Here is a 15,619-nt window from a genome sequence, read left to right on the forward strand (position 1 = left end):
GACCCAGGCCCCATAGGGCTCAGAGCTTATTCCATTCATCATGTTTAGAAATGAGAAAATACATGTAAATCACTTCATATGCAGAGCCTGGTGCATAGTGAATGCTCAATATAGTAATACAGCATCACTTAATTGTTAGTATTAGTAACATATGGGGCCAAGCTCAGTGGCTCACGCCTGCAATCCCAGAACTTTGGGAGGCCGAGGTGGGTGGATCATCTGAGGTCAGGAGTTGGAGACCAGCCTGGCCAACATGGCAAAATCCTGTCTCTACTAAAACAATACAAAAATTAGCTGGGCATAGTGGCGGGTGCCTGTAACTCCACATACTTGGGAGGCCGAGGCAGGAGAATTGCTTGAACCCGGGAGGTGGAGCTTGCAGTGAGCTGAGATCATGCCACTGCACTCCAGCCTGGGCAACACAGCGAGACTCTGTCTCAAAAATAAATACATAAAATAAAAATATATGGGAGGCAATTTAGTGTATTAGAAAGATTATGATCCAGAGACCTGGGGTATAATTCTGGTTCTGCTATTAGCGAGTTAAACAGCTTAAAGTCATCTTCTCTAAGGCCCTTGCTTTCTTCATCTGTGAGGGAATTGATAATTTCTGTGCAATGTATCTTTAGCCTAGACAACAACGTAAAGTATATTTCCTGGAGCCATACAATGTGGAGGCCGTGCAGTGGCCAACTTCCTGCAATAGTGAAGTCCAGTGAGAACTGTGACTTTCTCAGTTTGGAATCAATGCAATCTGATCACCCTTGCCACAGAAGGTGTAATCCATCAATCCATGGTGTGTGCTTGAAATCGGTGATGAAATGTCCACTGGGGAATTAGCCGGCCCTGCTGTAATGAGTTTTATGCATGCAAGATTGTAGTGTTTGTCAAGTGGGAAGCCACAAATAGAAATCTAAAAGGGAAGCAGAAAGCTTACATACCTTCTGAAGTTCTAATCTCTAGAGGGGTTAGCCAATCAGGCTGACCCCTGGGTCCTGGACTTTAAGGACCCCCACAGATACTCTCTGGTAGGTTTCTGGTTCTGTAGGGACCTAGCAATCTGTTGCAGGTAGACTTTAAAATCAGGTTGAATACAACTTTATTTGGTAAAATATTTAACAGCTGGGTTGTTAAATATTTGCTCCAGAAAAAGCAAAAACCAACCCCTAATTTAACACTTTTTTTTTTTTAAAGAGATGGAGTATTGCCATGTTGCCCAGTCTGGTCTCAAACTTTTGGGCTCAAGTGATTCTCCCACCTCAGCCTCCCAAGTAGCTGGGACTACAGGCCATGCCACCACCACTGGTTCCTAATTTATAGGATTTGCCAATATCTGTGGTGTACTCTCATGATGGCCAGTTTCAAGCTACCAGTGTACTGTCCCTGAATGCAGAGTTGGGAAAAGATGTACACAGTCTGCTTACATGAGTTGGTATCTATCACAACCCTGAAATAATTCTAAAGCTTTCTGTTTAAAGCAGGAGAGTTTCATACATCTGTCAATAATCCTGCAAACTCCATATCCCAAGAGGATTTATTTCAAAGGGTGAAGTGTTTAGAAAATAAAACAAGTCTGGGCGTGGTGGCTTATGCCTGTAATCCCAGCAATTTGGGAGGCTGAGACAGGTGGATCACCTGAGGTCGGGAGTTCGAGACCAGCCTGACTAACATGGAGAAACTCTGTCTGTACTAAATATATATATATATATATATACACACACACACACACACATAAAATTAGCCAGGCATGGTGGCACATGCCTATAATCCCAGTACTTTGGGAGGCCGAAGTGGGTGGATCACCTGAGGTTAGGAGTTCGAGACCAGCCTGGTCAACATGGCAAAACCCCATCTCTACTAAAAATACACAAATTAGTTGGGCATGGTGGCACACGCCTGTAATCCCAGCTACTTGGGAGGCTGAGGCAGTAGAATATCTTGAACCTGGAAAGTGGAGGTTGCAGTGAGCTGAGATTGCACTACTGCACTCCAGCCTGGGCAACAAGAGTGAAACTCCATCTCAAAAATACAAAAAAAAAAAAACCCCAAAAAACAAAACCCAAGTAAGTTCCATTTCACCAACTCACAGATATGATTAGCCTGAGTTTCCAGAAAAACAAGGAATGAAGGAGAGACTGCAATCCTGTACAAAGTGCCTAGAACAAAACAAGCACCAAATTATTCCTTGCAAAATGTCAGCCATATTTAAGAACTGGCTCTTCTTTAGTTAAATTTTAAAACTGAGTTTATTTAAATCATTTCTTAAAACTTAGTTTTATCCTAAGCAACTCTGTTTATTCTTTTTGTATTTTTTAAATTTTCTTTAAGAGACAGGGTCTTGCTCTGCCACCCAGGCCAGATTGCAGTGGTGCAATCATATGGTCATAGCTCACTGTAGCCTTGAACTCCTGATTCTCCTGCCTCAGCCCCCACACCCAGTCTGTCTTCATTCAATCTGATGAATGGCGAAATGGTTTTCAAACACATTTTAAAACAATTACATAATCTATAAAATAAATATTTATCAGATAGTACCTAAAATCACTTTGCATACCATCTGTGGCATCTGTACAGGGATGTGTACCATACTTTGTGAAACAATGCACCAAGTACATGTTGGACATTATTATTAATATTTATCTTTGGAGGCTGGGTATTCAAAGGCTGCCTCCAATAATGCAGGTGGTAAATTCTCAGTACTATGTTTAGGTAAGTCATCAGGAAACTTGACTCCCAATATCCTAAAAATCCTTTAGGAAAAGTCTATCTGGCCTTCTTTAAAGGTCACTGCTGCTAGGCAACACCTTTCTTCTGGGATGTGGACCACATTTCTTAGACTTTATTACCACATTTCTTAGATTTTATTAAAGCGCTTGTCATGGGTGGAGGTGGGGGAACACATTCTGCTTCTATCTACCATTTCAGTAGAGTCCTAAGCTCAGAGAGGACAACAAGATTCAGTTCGGAAGAGGTCACGCATTTCCTCCTTTGTTTTGCAAATCTGTGGGGGTCGTGTGCTATAGGCAGTGTGCAGTGGATTGGAAAATGAGGAGCTCTGTGTTTCCACCTTTGAGCTGCTGCCTACTCCCTGGGTAATCACTGGCCAGCTTCCCAACCGTAGGTCAGTCTCCTGTTGTCAAACCAGTTAGAGCAGGAGGCTGTCTCAACTGTGGGGAAGATCTGATTTTGGAAATGGAAGCTATTCTGCCCCATTCTCCCTCCTGAGCTGATCAATGGCAATTATTCACAACGATGACACATGGTGGCTCATCTTCTTTTAATTTATTGAGTTTTAACCATAATGGAGAGAACTCCCCTGTTGCAAATCTGGAGATGTTCTGTGCTTCAGAATTGTCCATCTTTCTCCTTGTTTTAAAGGGGACTACAGCATTCAAACCCAAATCTAAATCAAAACCTAATTTCTTCAGGTGGTTAATTGAATCAAAAGAAGAGTTGTTTTTAATTACCAGCTGTGTCCTGATTGCAAGGTTATTTGTATTCATCCATGACTAGCAAATTCATAATGCATGAGGCCCTACACAGCCACTTGCCTTAATAGCCCTCGTTTTAGAAAGCTGATGTCTTCAAGCCAAAGGATGCTTAACGCAATGTTTAGTCACGCTGAAGAGCCTTGATTGACTATTCCTGAAGTGTAAGCTTGTAGAAAAGGAAGTAATTTCCTAATCCATCTCAGCTTCTCCTCCAATCCACTCCAGCTCCTTTCTCTCAACCACAGGAGAAGCATAAAGCTGGAAGTTACAGGAACACACTCATCTGATGACTCTGCCTTCACTGAGGAGGCCAAGACAGTTCAGTGCATTTTCAGCCTTTTGAATATCAGTGGTGAGGGTCCTCTATGGTCTCACATTTTAGTGTTCAATGATTAGGATTTCCCTCTTGACCACAGAAACTGGACCTTCCAGTTCCTCAACAGAGTCATGGGAAAGATCCCATCAGGAAGAGGACTTTTGCCTCTGGCAAGATTTGACCACAGGTTTAGAGCAGGTTACAGTCACGGTTTCTACAAAGTAGGTTGGTCCTGGATGTAAGAGGTGGCCAGCCATCAGTAAAATCGAGCATAAAGGGGCCACATGAATACCAGTCATGCCAAATGCACCTTGGAGAAGACTCTCAAGCACAGTGCATTTAACTTTTGGGGAAGTATGCCCTTTATAGGAAAGGCATACAGTCTCAAGAATTCTGACTTAAAATCCTTTGGAGTGGGAAGAAAAAACTACAGTCTATGTGGTTGAACGGGCTGGTCCTTACATTACTGGGTTAGACTTTACCACCTAGCTTTGTGAATTTACACAAGTCACTTAACTTTTTTGAGTATCGGTTTTCTAAGCAGAAAATGGATGAATGAAATATTTACTAAGATCCCTCTAGCTCTATGATTCTGTGACTCAATTACTTACTTTCATTTCTAGAACCTCATTTATCCCTCCGAGCAGTTAACTCACATTTCTACTATAGTGTCTAAAAATTAATGATACCCACAAGATTAAACATTTCTAGTGTCTGATTCCACCCTCGCCCTGCTCCTGCCCCAAGCATTTCAGCAGGATTTTTATTTTATACACACACACACACACACACACACATACACACATATTTTATTTTTATTTTTTTGGCTGAGATTTATTTTCTCTTCTGAGCTCAGAATTCACTATTGGAGCATGTCATGGATCATGCCTTAACTCTCTTCTGCTTGGTCTTACCAATGAAAAATGGAAGATGTATACTGGCAGAGAAAGAATTTAAAGCTGGGCCCAGTGGCTCACACCTGTAATCCCAGCACTTTGGGAGGCTGAGGGGGGCGGATCACGAGGTCAGGAGATCGAGACCATCCTGGCTAACATGGTGAAACCCCGTCTCTACTAAAAATATAAAAAATTAGCCGGGCGTGGTGGTGGGCGCCTGTGTTCCCAGCTACTCGAGAGGCTGAGGCAGGAGAATGGCGTGAACCTGGGAGGTGGAGCTTGCAGTGAGCCGAGATCGCGCCACTGCACTCCAGCCTGGGCAACAGAGCAAGACCCCGTCTCAAAAAAAAAAAAAAAAAAAAGAATTTAATAAGCTTGGAGTCAGAGAAACTTAGGTTCGAACTCCAGCTGAAGCACTTACCTTGCATGACTTCAGGCAATTATTCAAAACACCTTCTTTAAGTCGACGTAAAATTTCTGAATTTCTTTCTTTTTTTTTTTTTTTGAGACAGGGTCTCTCTCACTGCCCAGGTTGGAGGGCAGTGGCTCAATCATGGCTCATTGCAGCCTCAACTTCCCCCCAGCTCAGGTGATCCTGCCACCTTGGCCCCCTGAGTAGCAGGAACCATATGTGTGTGTCACCACACCCAGTTAATTTTTGCATTTTCTTGTAGAGACGGGGTTTCATCATATTGCCCAGGCTGGTCTCAAACTCCTGGGCTCAAGTGATCTGCTGATCTAAGCCTCCCAGTGTGCTAGGATTACAGATGTGTCTGGCCAAATTCTTGAATTTTATGTAGAATTCTTAAGAAGATTAAATGGGCTTCACATCTTCAAAGCATTTAATGGCTCACTCATTCAAAACTCATCTCTCCACTCCATTTTTTGAGATTTCCCCAACCTCGTGGATGATCCATCTTGCATATCAGAGTTTCAGTTTCTCTACCTCTTTAAATATTTTTTTATCCTACTTAAACTATTGAACACCATGGCCATAACATGAACATTTCATCATCTTAAATGCATAATTACTAAAAATTAACTTCAGTATCCCATTATCTGACCACCACCTCCTAGCCTCTGCATCTCTAATGCCAGTGTCTTCACTCCAACAATTCTTCAGTCTCAACAATGCCTCTAATCCTTTGATCCTAGTGTATTTTCACAATCAGGCACTTTATTGCATTTTCATTTCCCTTACTAATGTTAGAGTAGATGGTCCATCATACTAATCACCTCTTGCACATTCCACGAATTTTGTAGGCCCTCTCTTCAATGGCTTACTGCTCTAGCAAACATCCAATCTTGATTAAATCCCATTCTCTGCCTCTTCTGTTCCTTCACCTGGGCAGATAATATTGCTGGACAATAGCACACAACTGTGTTGGCTGGTTCTTTTAAATTATTATTTTTTTTTGAGATGGAGTCTTACTCTGTTGCCTAGGCTGGAGTGCAGTGGTGCGATCTTGGCTCACTGCAACCTTTGCCTCCTGGGTTCAAGCGATTCTCCTGCCTCAGCCTCCCGAGTAGCTGGGATTACAGGTGCATGCCACCATGCCTAGCTGATTTTTGTATTTTTAGTAGAGATGGGGTTTCACCATATTGGCCAGGCTGGTCTTGAACTCCTGACCTCGTGATCCACCCTCCTCAGCCTCCCAAAGTGCTGGGATTACAGGCATGAGCCACTGCACCTGGCCAACCAGTTCTTGCCTTAGTTTCATAATCACAAATCTCAACTGTATGTTCAATGCCACCCAGTAACCTTATTGTTGGAACAAGTAAGTTCCTCTTCAAAACTCAACTCTATGGTCACAAGTGGTGTCATAAATCCACCCTTCCTTTCTCCCTCCTTCCCCCTTTCGTCACCCTGGCCTTCAAAGTTCTCATTTCACTACCTTATTTGGAAACAGTTTCAAACTTCTTTCTTTCTTATTTTCTAAGTCAACCATACCCCTTCCTCTCCCTCCCCTCCTTCCTTTGCAAATCTCATGTTTACCCTATTTGGAAAAGTTTAAGACTTAGCAAATTGGGTTAGCTTAGATTGTGCAGTCTGACTCCAGCCAATGGGGAAAAGAGCAGGAGCTGCCTTAGGAATAAAAACCCCTTCTCTCTTCGTGTGGTGTGCTCTTGCAATCACTTTGGACACAGGCAGCACCCTTCTGCAGAAGTAAATTGCCTTGATGAGAAATTTATGATCTAAGTGCAGCTTCTTCTTTGTGACACCTAGCACCAATTTCCAACACTTACTTTACTTATTTATGTATTTATTTTGAGACAGAGTCTTGCTCTGTCACCAGACTGGAGTGCAATGGTGTGATCTTGGCTCACTGCAACCTCTGCCTCGCAGGTTCAAGCAATTCTTCTGCCTCAGCCTCCTGAGTAGCTGGGACTACAGGCACGTGCCACCACGCCTGGCTAATTTTTGTATTTTTAGTAGAGACAGAGTTTCACCACGTTGGCCAGGATGGTCTTGATCTCTTGACTTCATGATCTACCCACCTTGGCCTCCCAAAGTGCTGGGATTACAGGCGTGAACCACCATGCCCAGCCACCCAGTAACCTTATTAAGCATCCTCAGTATATTAGTTTTTCCACTGTCTCGTATGACCACTTCACACCTTCACTCCCCTCAGATCTTTCACATTTCTCTCCACGTGCCTGATATTCAACAAGAGGACATAGAAAGCCATAAGCATGTACACACTCCCTTGTCTGGCACTGCCTCTGTTTCCACACACTCCTGTTGATTATTAAGAAGGAAGGCCAACACCTCAACTTCGCTCTTGGGTTCATTTCCTCTTACCAGCTCAGATGCTTTTCTCCTGCAGTTACTGCTCTTGCCCCCCTAAAACCTATTGTTTTTCAAGTTTCAGTTATTTATTTATTTATTTTGAGATGGAGTCTTGCTCTGTTGCCCAGCCTGGAGTGCAGTGGTGTGCCCAGCCTGGAGTGTAGTGGTGTGATCTCGGCTCACTGCAACCTCTGCCTCCTGGGTTCAAGCGATTCTTCTGTCTCAGACTCCTGAGTAGCTGAGATTACAGGTGCGTGCCCCTACACCCAGCTAATTTTTGTATTTTTAGTAGAGACGGGGTTTCACCATGTGGGTCAGGCTGGTCTCAAACTCCTGACCTCAGGTGATTCAACTGCCTCGGCCTCCCAAAGTGCTAGGATTATTGGTGTGAGCCACCACACCTTGCCAAGTTTCAGTTATTTATTAATCAGTGTAATCTCCAATACATTACATCAACATGATTTCATGAATTCAGAGGATAAATATTTCCTGGTTAAGTGGAAAATTGTGAGGATGGCTTCTGGAAGACCTTCATTCTAAAGCAGCTTCATAGTGAAACATTTCATTTAGAAATATGGACCTTCTTTCTTTAGTTTGCTGTAATCCACATTCACTGAGTAGAATTTGTATTAATCATTAGGACCCAGCTTGTTCCAGGGCTCTGGGTTATTCTTTCTGTCCCAACTAACATCTGGATTGAACAATGCCAGATGCAAGACATACAGTGCTACTCCAGTATCTCCAATAAATACAAAGCTCCAATAAATACAAAGAGGGTGATCAAGCTTGGATGCTTCTTGGCCTGACTGATGATCTGGTGGAGCGTGTTTGTGGCAGAGGACTCTGATTGGAAAGGAGAGAATCAGCCTAGCCACCAGGCCCCTGGGCTAAGTAGTATCTGCACTGAGACTGTGCAGATGTCCCAAGTCTTAGGACCTATTTTGTGACAAGCATCACACTGACCCTGGGATATGAAGACCAATAAGGCAACATTCCTTCCCCAAAGCCCTAAATTTCCAGCAGTTAAGATCATACTCTCTTAGGGGAATATGCAAACTTCTATGTGAGCAGAGGTAGCTTAGGGTGTCAAAAGAAAAACTTTAAACAAATTATTTTGAACAGAGTTTGGCTGAGCAAAGAATGATTCTTGAATTGGGCAGCCTCCTGAGCCAGAATAGGTTCAGAAAGACTATGGCACTGCCCAGTGGTCAGAGGATTTATGGACAGAAAAAGGAACTGAGGCACAGGAACAGCAGGACTGGTTACAGCTTGGCCTTATTTAAACACAGTTTATACAGTTGGCTGCCTGTGATTGGCTGAAACTCCACAATTAATACAACAGTAGGTTAGTCTGTTTACACGTCCAGATAGGTTACAGTTCACTATGTACAGAGGAACCTTTTGAGGTAAGGAGGCAGCTTTAGGCTAAACTTAATTTAACAAGGGATACATTGGGTTGAAAAGTTGGGGTGGGTATAGGGAGGAGAGGCAAGGAAATAATTCCAGTGTTTGATGGAGATTTGGTAGGAACACTACAAATCGTCATTGTTTATTTGGAGCTAATTAAGTTTACCATAATCATTAATAGTAATCTTACTCTCTTTTTATTGCAATTCTGGGCCTCTTTTTACTTTTAATAAAGTGAAATCCTCTTATTTGTGTGAGATCAGTCACTTGGTTAGGGTTCTTGAACAAACCTATGGTCTGTTTTATGTATTTTGATTTTTTTTTCCACTTTTTTTTTTTTTATGAGATGGAGTCTCACTCTGTCGCCAGGCTGGAGGGCAGTGGCGTGATCTCAGCTCACTGCAACCTCTGCCTCCCAGGTTCAAGTGATTCTCCTGCCTCAGACTCCCGAGTAGCTGGGACTACAGGCGCCCGCCACCACACCTGGCTCATTTTTTTGTATTTTTAGTAGAGATGGGGTTTCACCATGTTGGCCAGGATGGTCTCAATCTCCTGACCTTGTGATCCACCCACCTCGGCCTCTCAAGGTGCTGGGATTACAGGCTTTTTTTTCATTTTTCAGTAGGTTTACTCATCTTTCAAAATACAGAAGTTTTAAACTTTTATGAGGTTAAATTATCTATTGATTTATAATGTTGTGTTTTCTTGTCCTGTTTAACAACATCTTCCTTCTCCAAAGCATACTCTTCCATTCATTCCTTTAACACTTATTTTCGGAATGCCTACCAAGATCTAAGAATTGTTGTTGTCTCCCAACATATTTATTAGGCAATCCTCTTCAGGCAACTTTCAATTTTCTTTGGGGAAGGGAGACAATAACATTTGAACAAATCCATTAATAATTCTGGATTATCATAAAGGCTTTGAGGGACATATACAGAGTGATATGATTGCTACCACCTGGGGAAGGAGTGAAAAGGCCACTGAGATAGGATGCCAAGAGAGCTGAGGCCTGAAGGATGATGAGGACCATGTCCCACACCAGGGGAAAGGTCTTCAGGTGGAGGGAAGAGCAAGGACAGTAGCTCTCAAGCAAGAAAGGGCGTGGTGTGTGGCAGCAGCAGGGAGCAGATTGCTGTGGAGGGAGCTTTGTGAGCAAGCGGAATGTGTGGTGAGATGAAGTTGGGGAGACAGGGCACAATCATGTAGGGCCTTATGTAGGACCCTGCTGTCCTATGTCCCCCACCTCCTAACCTGACTCCTCTGGAGAAACTTCCTTAATAAATCAAAGGCATGGGTGGGCACAGTGGTTCATACCTGTAATCCCAGGACTTTTGGAGGCCGAGGCGGGTGGATCACCTGAAGCCAGGGGTTCAAGACCAGCCTGGCCAACATGGCAAAACCCTGTCTCTACTAAAAATACAAAAATTAGCTGGGCATGGTGGTGCATGCCTGTAATCCCAGCACTCGGGAGGCTGATGCAGGAGAATCGCTTAAACCCAGGAGGCAGAGGTTGCAATGAGATGAGTTCGCACCACTGCACTCCAGCCTGGGCGACAGAGTGAGACTCCATCTCAAAAAAAAAAAAAAAAAAAAAAAAAATCAAACGCATGAATTCACTCAGTGTCCACTTCTGGGGAACTTGACCTAAGATGCTGGCCAAGTTAATTTCCCCACTAGGCGCAGGAATGATCCAAGGGTAGGAAGGCCCATGTAACATCACTGGGGACCACTGAGAAGCAGCTTTAGTGGAATTTAGACAGAAGCCAAATTGCAAGGATTAAGAAGGAAGAGGATATTGCAGACAGTTTGTCATTCTTTTTGGGTGGCCTACACTTTCTGAAAATTCTTACTATGTTTGGGATATTTCCAGCCTTTTGCATCTTGCCTCACCAAAACAGAACTCAGAAAATTGAGATTCTCAGCCTCTCTAGCAGCTGGGATGCAGGAATGTGATGTATGCAGCTTCTCATCAGATACACCCATATTAACCACCTGTTCAGAAACCAGCAGCTTGAGAAAGAGACTTTCTTGTGGGATCTTTTACTACAGTTGACCCTTGAACAACATGGCGCTGGGGCAATGACCCCTGTGCTGTCAAAAATCCATGTATTACTTTTTATTCCCCCAAACGTAAGTAGTAATAGCCTACTATTGACTGGAAGCCCATATAAACAGTTAACACATATTTTATATATGTATCATATACTGTATTTTTACAATAAGATATGCTAGAGAAAAAATGTCATTAAGAAAATAATAAGAAAAAGAAAATATATTTACTATTTGATATGGCTAGGCTTTGTATTCCCACCCAAATCTCATCTTGAGTTGTAATCCCCAGCTGTTGAGGGAGGGACCAGGTGGGAGGTGATTGGATCATGCAGGTGGTTTCCCTCATGCTGTTTTCATGATAATGAGTGAGTTCTCAAGAGATCTGATGGTTTTATAACTGTTTGGAAGTTCCTCCTTTGTTCCCTCTTCTCTCTCTCGCCTGCCACCATGTAAGATGTGCCTCTTCCCCTTCTGCCATGATTCTAAGTTTCCTGAGGCCTCCCCAGCCATGCATAACTACAAGTCAATTAAACCTCTTTTCTTTATAAATTAATCAGTCTCGGGTATGTCTTTATGGCAGTGTGAGAACGAACTAATACACTATTCATTTAGTGGAAGTGGATCATCATAAAGGTCTTCATCCTTGTCATCCTCATGCTGATCAGGCTGAGAAGGAGGAGGAAGAGGAGGGGCTGGTCTTGCTGTCTCAGGGGTGGCAGAAGCGGAAGACATGGAACAGGAGGCAGGAGAGGCAAGCACACTCAGCGTAACTTTTGTTGAAAAAGATCCATGTAAAAAAAAAATCCGTGTATAAGTGCAGTTCAAACCTGTGTTGTTCAGAGATCGGCTGTATTTTTGTTGGGCGAGTGGCAGCACAAACTTTGGCTTTTTGAGCAACAGCAGTAGCAGTGGCCGTAGCAAGGGAAATTTTGGTTCTTCTGCCCAGTCTTGTGGCCTGGTTTTGGGCATTCTTTTTGGAGACTCAAATTCAGCAACTCTGGTTCTCCAGCACTTCCAATAATACCTTTTTAATAAACTTCTCTTTGGAATACCTAGAGTCAACTTTAATTGCTTGCAAACAGGAACTCTGCCTGAGAGAGTAGAGGATGAGAAATTGGAGCCATGGTGAGCAACCTTTTCAAAGTCACAGGAGAACAAAGAGAGTGCTAGTAGGTGGGGTAGTCAGCCTCTGAGTTGGCCCCCAATCGTTACTGCCTTTTAGGGTTCATGTACTTTTGTTGTGCCATGTTGTACCAGGACTGCTCTGTGTGACCAACAGAATACAGAGGAAATAACAGTGTGTGACTTCCAAAGCTAGTTTGTAAAGAAATTATAGCTTCTGCATTGGCTTCATGAATCACACACCGTGGGATAATGCTAGCCACCATGTTGTGAGAACACTCAGGCAGCCCTGTGGAGATGTTTACACAGAGAGGACTCCACTTGTCAACACCAATTTGCCAGCTTTGGCAGTGAGCTACCTCAGAAGTGGATCCTCCATTTCCATCAACCCTTCAGATACTGCAGCCTCAGCTGACCTGAATGCAACCTTTTGACAGACCCCAAGCCAGAACTGCCCAACCAAGCTGCCACTCAATGCCAGACTCATAGAAACCGTGGGAGATGAGAAATACTTATTGTTGTTTCAAGTCACTAAGTCTTGAAGCAATATATTATGCAGCAATAGATAACTAAAATATAACGCTTAAAGATGGTTTGTTTCGGCCGGGTGCAGTGGCTCAAGCCTGTAATCCCAGCACTTTGGAAGGCCGAGGTGGGCAGATCACGAGGTCAGGAGATCGAGACCATCCTAGCTAACACAGTGAAACCTCATCTCTACTAAAAATAAAAATTAGCCGGGCATGGTGGTGGGCGCCTGTGGTCCCAGCTACTCGGGAGGCTGAGGCAGGAGAATGGCATGAACCCGGGAGGCGGAGCTTGCATTAAGCTGAGACCGCACCACTGCACTCCAGCCTGGGTGACAGAGCGAGACTCCGTCTCAAAAAAAAAAAAAAAAAAAAAAAGATGGTTTGTTTCTATAGGGCAGGAGAGAACTGAGTCTATTTATAATAAAAAGAAGGGACAGGGCACATGTAGAGAACTGCTGATCTAAGGGAGAAGAGAACTGAGCGAGGTTCAGAGAGAGAAGGGAGGGAGAGAAGGAAGAAGGAAAAGAAGGAAGGGAGGAGGGAAGAAAGGAAAGAAGGAAGAAAGAGAATGAAGGAGAGAAGGAAGGAGGAAAGGAAGAAGGGAGGGAAGGAAGGAAGGAGGGAGGGAAGAAAGGAGATCAAAGATGTAGGGATAGACTTGGCAGGAAAGAGGACCTGTTTTTTCTTGAGATAGGAATAAAGAGGGAATGAGATAGATAGGGTTAAGGATGAGCATAAAGAAGAGGGTAGATTGAGAGCTTCATCATCTCAGTAAAGTAGGAGTCAAGCAAGATCATTTGCAAGGATTGAGGTAGCCTGGGGTGAGGAGGTCTATTTTGTAAGCTTACATTTATTTAGTGTTTTTTCAACATTAACAATTTTTCTGGGGGCCAAAGCAGGAGGATTGCTTGAGCCGAGGAGTTCAAGACCAGCCTGGGAAACATGGAGAAACCCCATCTGTACACAAAATACAAAAATTAGCTGCATGTGCTAGTGAGTGCCTGTAGTCCCAGCTGCTTGGGAGGCTGAGATGGTAGGATATCTTGAGTTGGGGTTGCAGAAGTTGCAGTGAGGTGAGATCGCACCATTGCACTCCTGCCTAGGTGACACAGTGAGACTATGTCTCAAAAAAACTTTTTTTTTTTTTTTTTTTTTTTTTTAGAGACAGGCTCTTGTTATATTGCTCAGGCTGGAGTGTAGTGGCTACTTACAGGCGCCATCAGTGTGCACTGCAGTCTTCAGTGTGCACTGCAGTCTTGAACTCCTGGCTCAATGAACCCTTCTGTCTCAGCCTCAGGTAGATGGGACTACAGGCATGCGCCGTTTATATATATATATATATATATATATATATAAACCAAATAAATGTAAGGTAGGTATGTGTGTATATGTATATGTATATATATATACATATACACACATACCTACCTTACATTTATTTGGTTTTTATTTTGTGCAGGCATTGTGCTAAGGTCCTTCCATACGTAATCCCATTTAACTACTCTACCAGCTCTACGAGACAAATGTCATTTTGTTAAATGATTCTTTATAGATGAAGAAGCCGATGCTAATGGGAAGTAGGGAAGCAAGAGGTAAACCAGTTCTGTCAGAAACCAGATGGCAGCTCTTTTCACTCCCTGCACCCTGTGAGTGGTTTACTTAAGAATGACTATTGTGAGAAATTTAAAAAGTGATCAACAAGAGATTAATCAAAGGAAAAGAAAAAAATGTCCTTCAAGAAAATATAGGACACTTGGCCTTCAATTTCAACCATAAATATAGCCACAAGGATAAACCGACTTTTTCTTAGCTGTTTAAATTGGCTTTGTGCTATCCTCAGACAGCCAGATATGTCAAGAAACAGTTAGATTGGGCCTTGCGCAGTGGCTCACATCTGTAATCCCAGCACTTTGGGAGGCTATGGCGGGCAGATCACCTGAGGCTGGGAGTTGGAGACCAGCCTGTTCAACATGGAGAAACCCTGTCTCTACTAAAAATACAAAATTAGTTGGGCGTGGTGGCACATGCCTGTAATCCCAGCTACTCCGGAGGCTTAGGCAGGAGAATTGCTTGAACCCGGGAGGCAGAGGTTGCAGTGAGCTGAGATCGCACCATTGCACTCCAGTCTGGGTAACAAGAGTGAAACTCAGTCTCAAAAAAAAAAAAGAAACACTTAGATTGTTTTGCATGGTACATTTTAATGAAACTTTAGACATAACACCAAAATGTTAAGCACATCCTAGTTTATTTTTTGGAAAGGTAAAGCTATCAGGCCATTTTGTGGAATGGTTTGAGGAAGCTGCCTCTATTAATATCTAAGACTCTATGTTAACATAACAAAAGACGATTTCTTCTTTGCTGAAAATGTCAGCTCTTGGGTTAGAAAGTTGATTTACCCCATAAGGAGCCAAAGAGTAAGAAAGCAAAATAATAAAAAGGCATGTTGTTTCTAAAAATGGAGTTGGCCAGGTGTAAGGCTATGATAATTAAAATCAGATGATACTGCAAGAATTGGCAGCTCGGTGGGATAGGTCAGCTGTCAAACAGACTCCTTAGTGTGTTTTAGAAAATAATACATGATTAAGAAAACATCCAAATGATTAATCAATTAATTAAAATAGTTCAAGCTTAAAAAGGGGTAAGCATCACAGAAATAAAAAATGGAAAAGAAATGAATTATTCTGAAATTGATACAGGTGAAGGCCAACAGCATGCTCAATCAGGAAGGAGATAAGGCTGCTCGCTATCAGCATGGTTATTCTGCCTTGTGGAAAAATATATAGTTTAATTATACCTTCCTTAATGCATCCTTCTAATTGTAAACACTACAGAAGAAATCACAAAGAAGGAGTCATAATTTTGACTCTATTCAGTTCAAACATATAAAACCTCATGACTTTAAAAACCATTAAATGGCTAATGGCAATGAAGCAGAAAGAGCAAATGACAGAGTTAATAAAGTGAATATATGAACATCTTTTTTTTTTTTTTTTTTTTTTTTTTTTTTGAGACTG

The 15,619-nt window shown here is 42.7% G+C and overlaps 1 pseudogene; it reads right to left on the bottom strand.

Moving 5' to 3' along the window:
- Nucleotides 1-8,022: 8,022 nt before the first annotated feature.
- LOC129478506 (cytochrome c oxidase subunit NDUFA4-like) overlaps nt 8,023-15,619 on the bottom strand; it is a 74,071-nt pseudogene continuing 66,474 nt past the window's right edge.

Source organism: Symphalangus syndactylus, chromosome 3 (genome assembly GCF_028878055.3).
Source record: "Symphalangus syndactylus isolate Jambi chromosome 3, NHGRI_mSymSyn1-v2.1_pri, whole genome shotgun sequence".
NCBI classification, from domain to species: Eukaryota; Metazoa; Chordata; class Mammalia; order Primates; family Hylobatidae; genus Symphalangus; species Symphalangus syndactylus.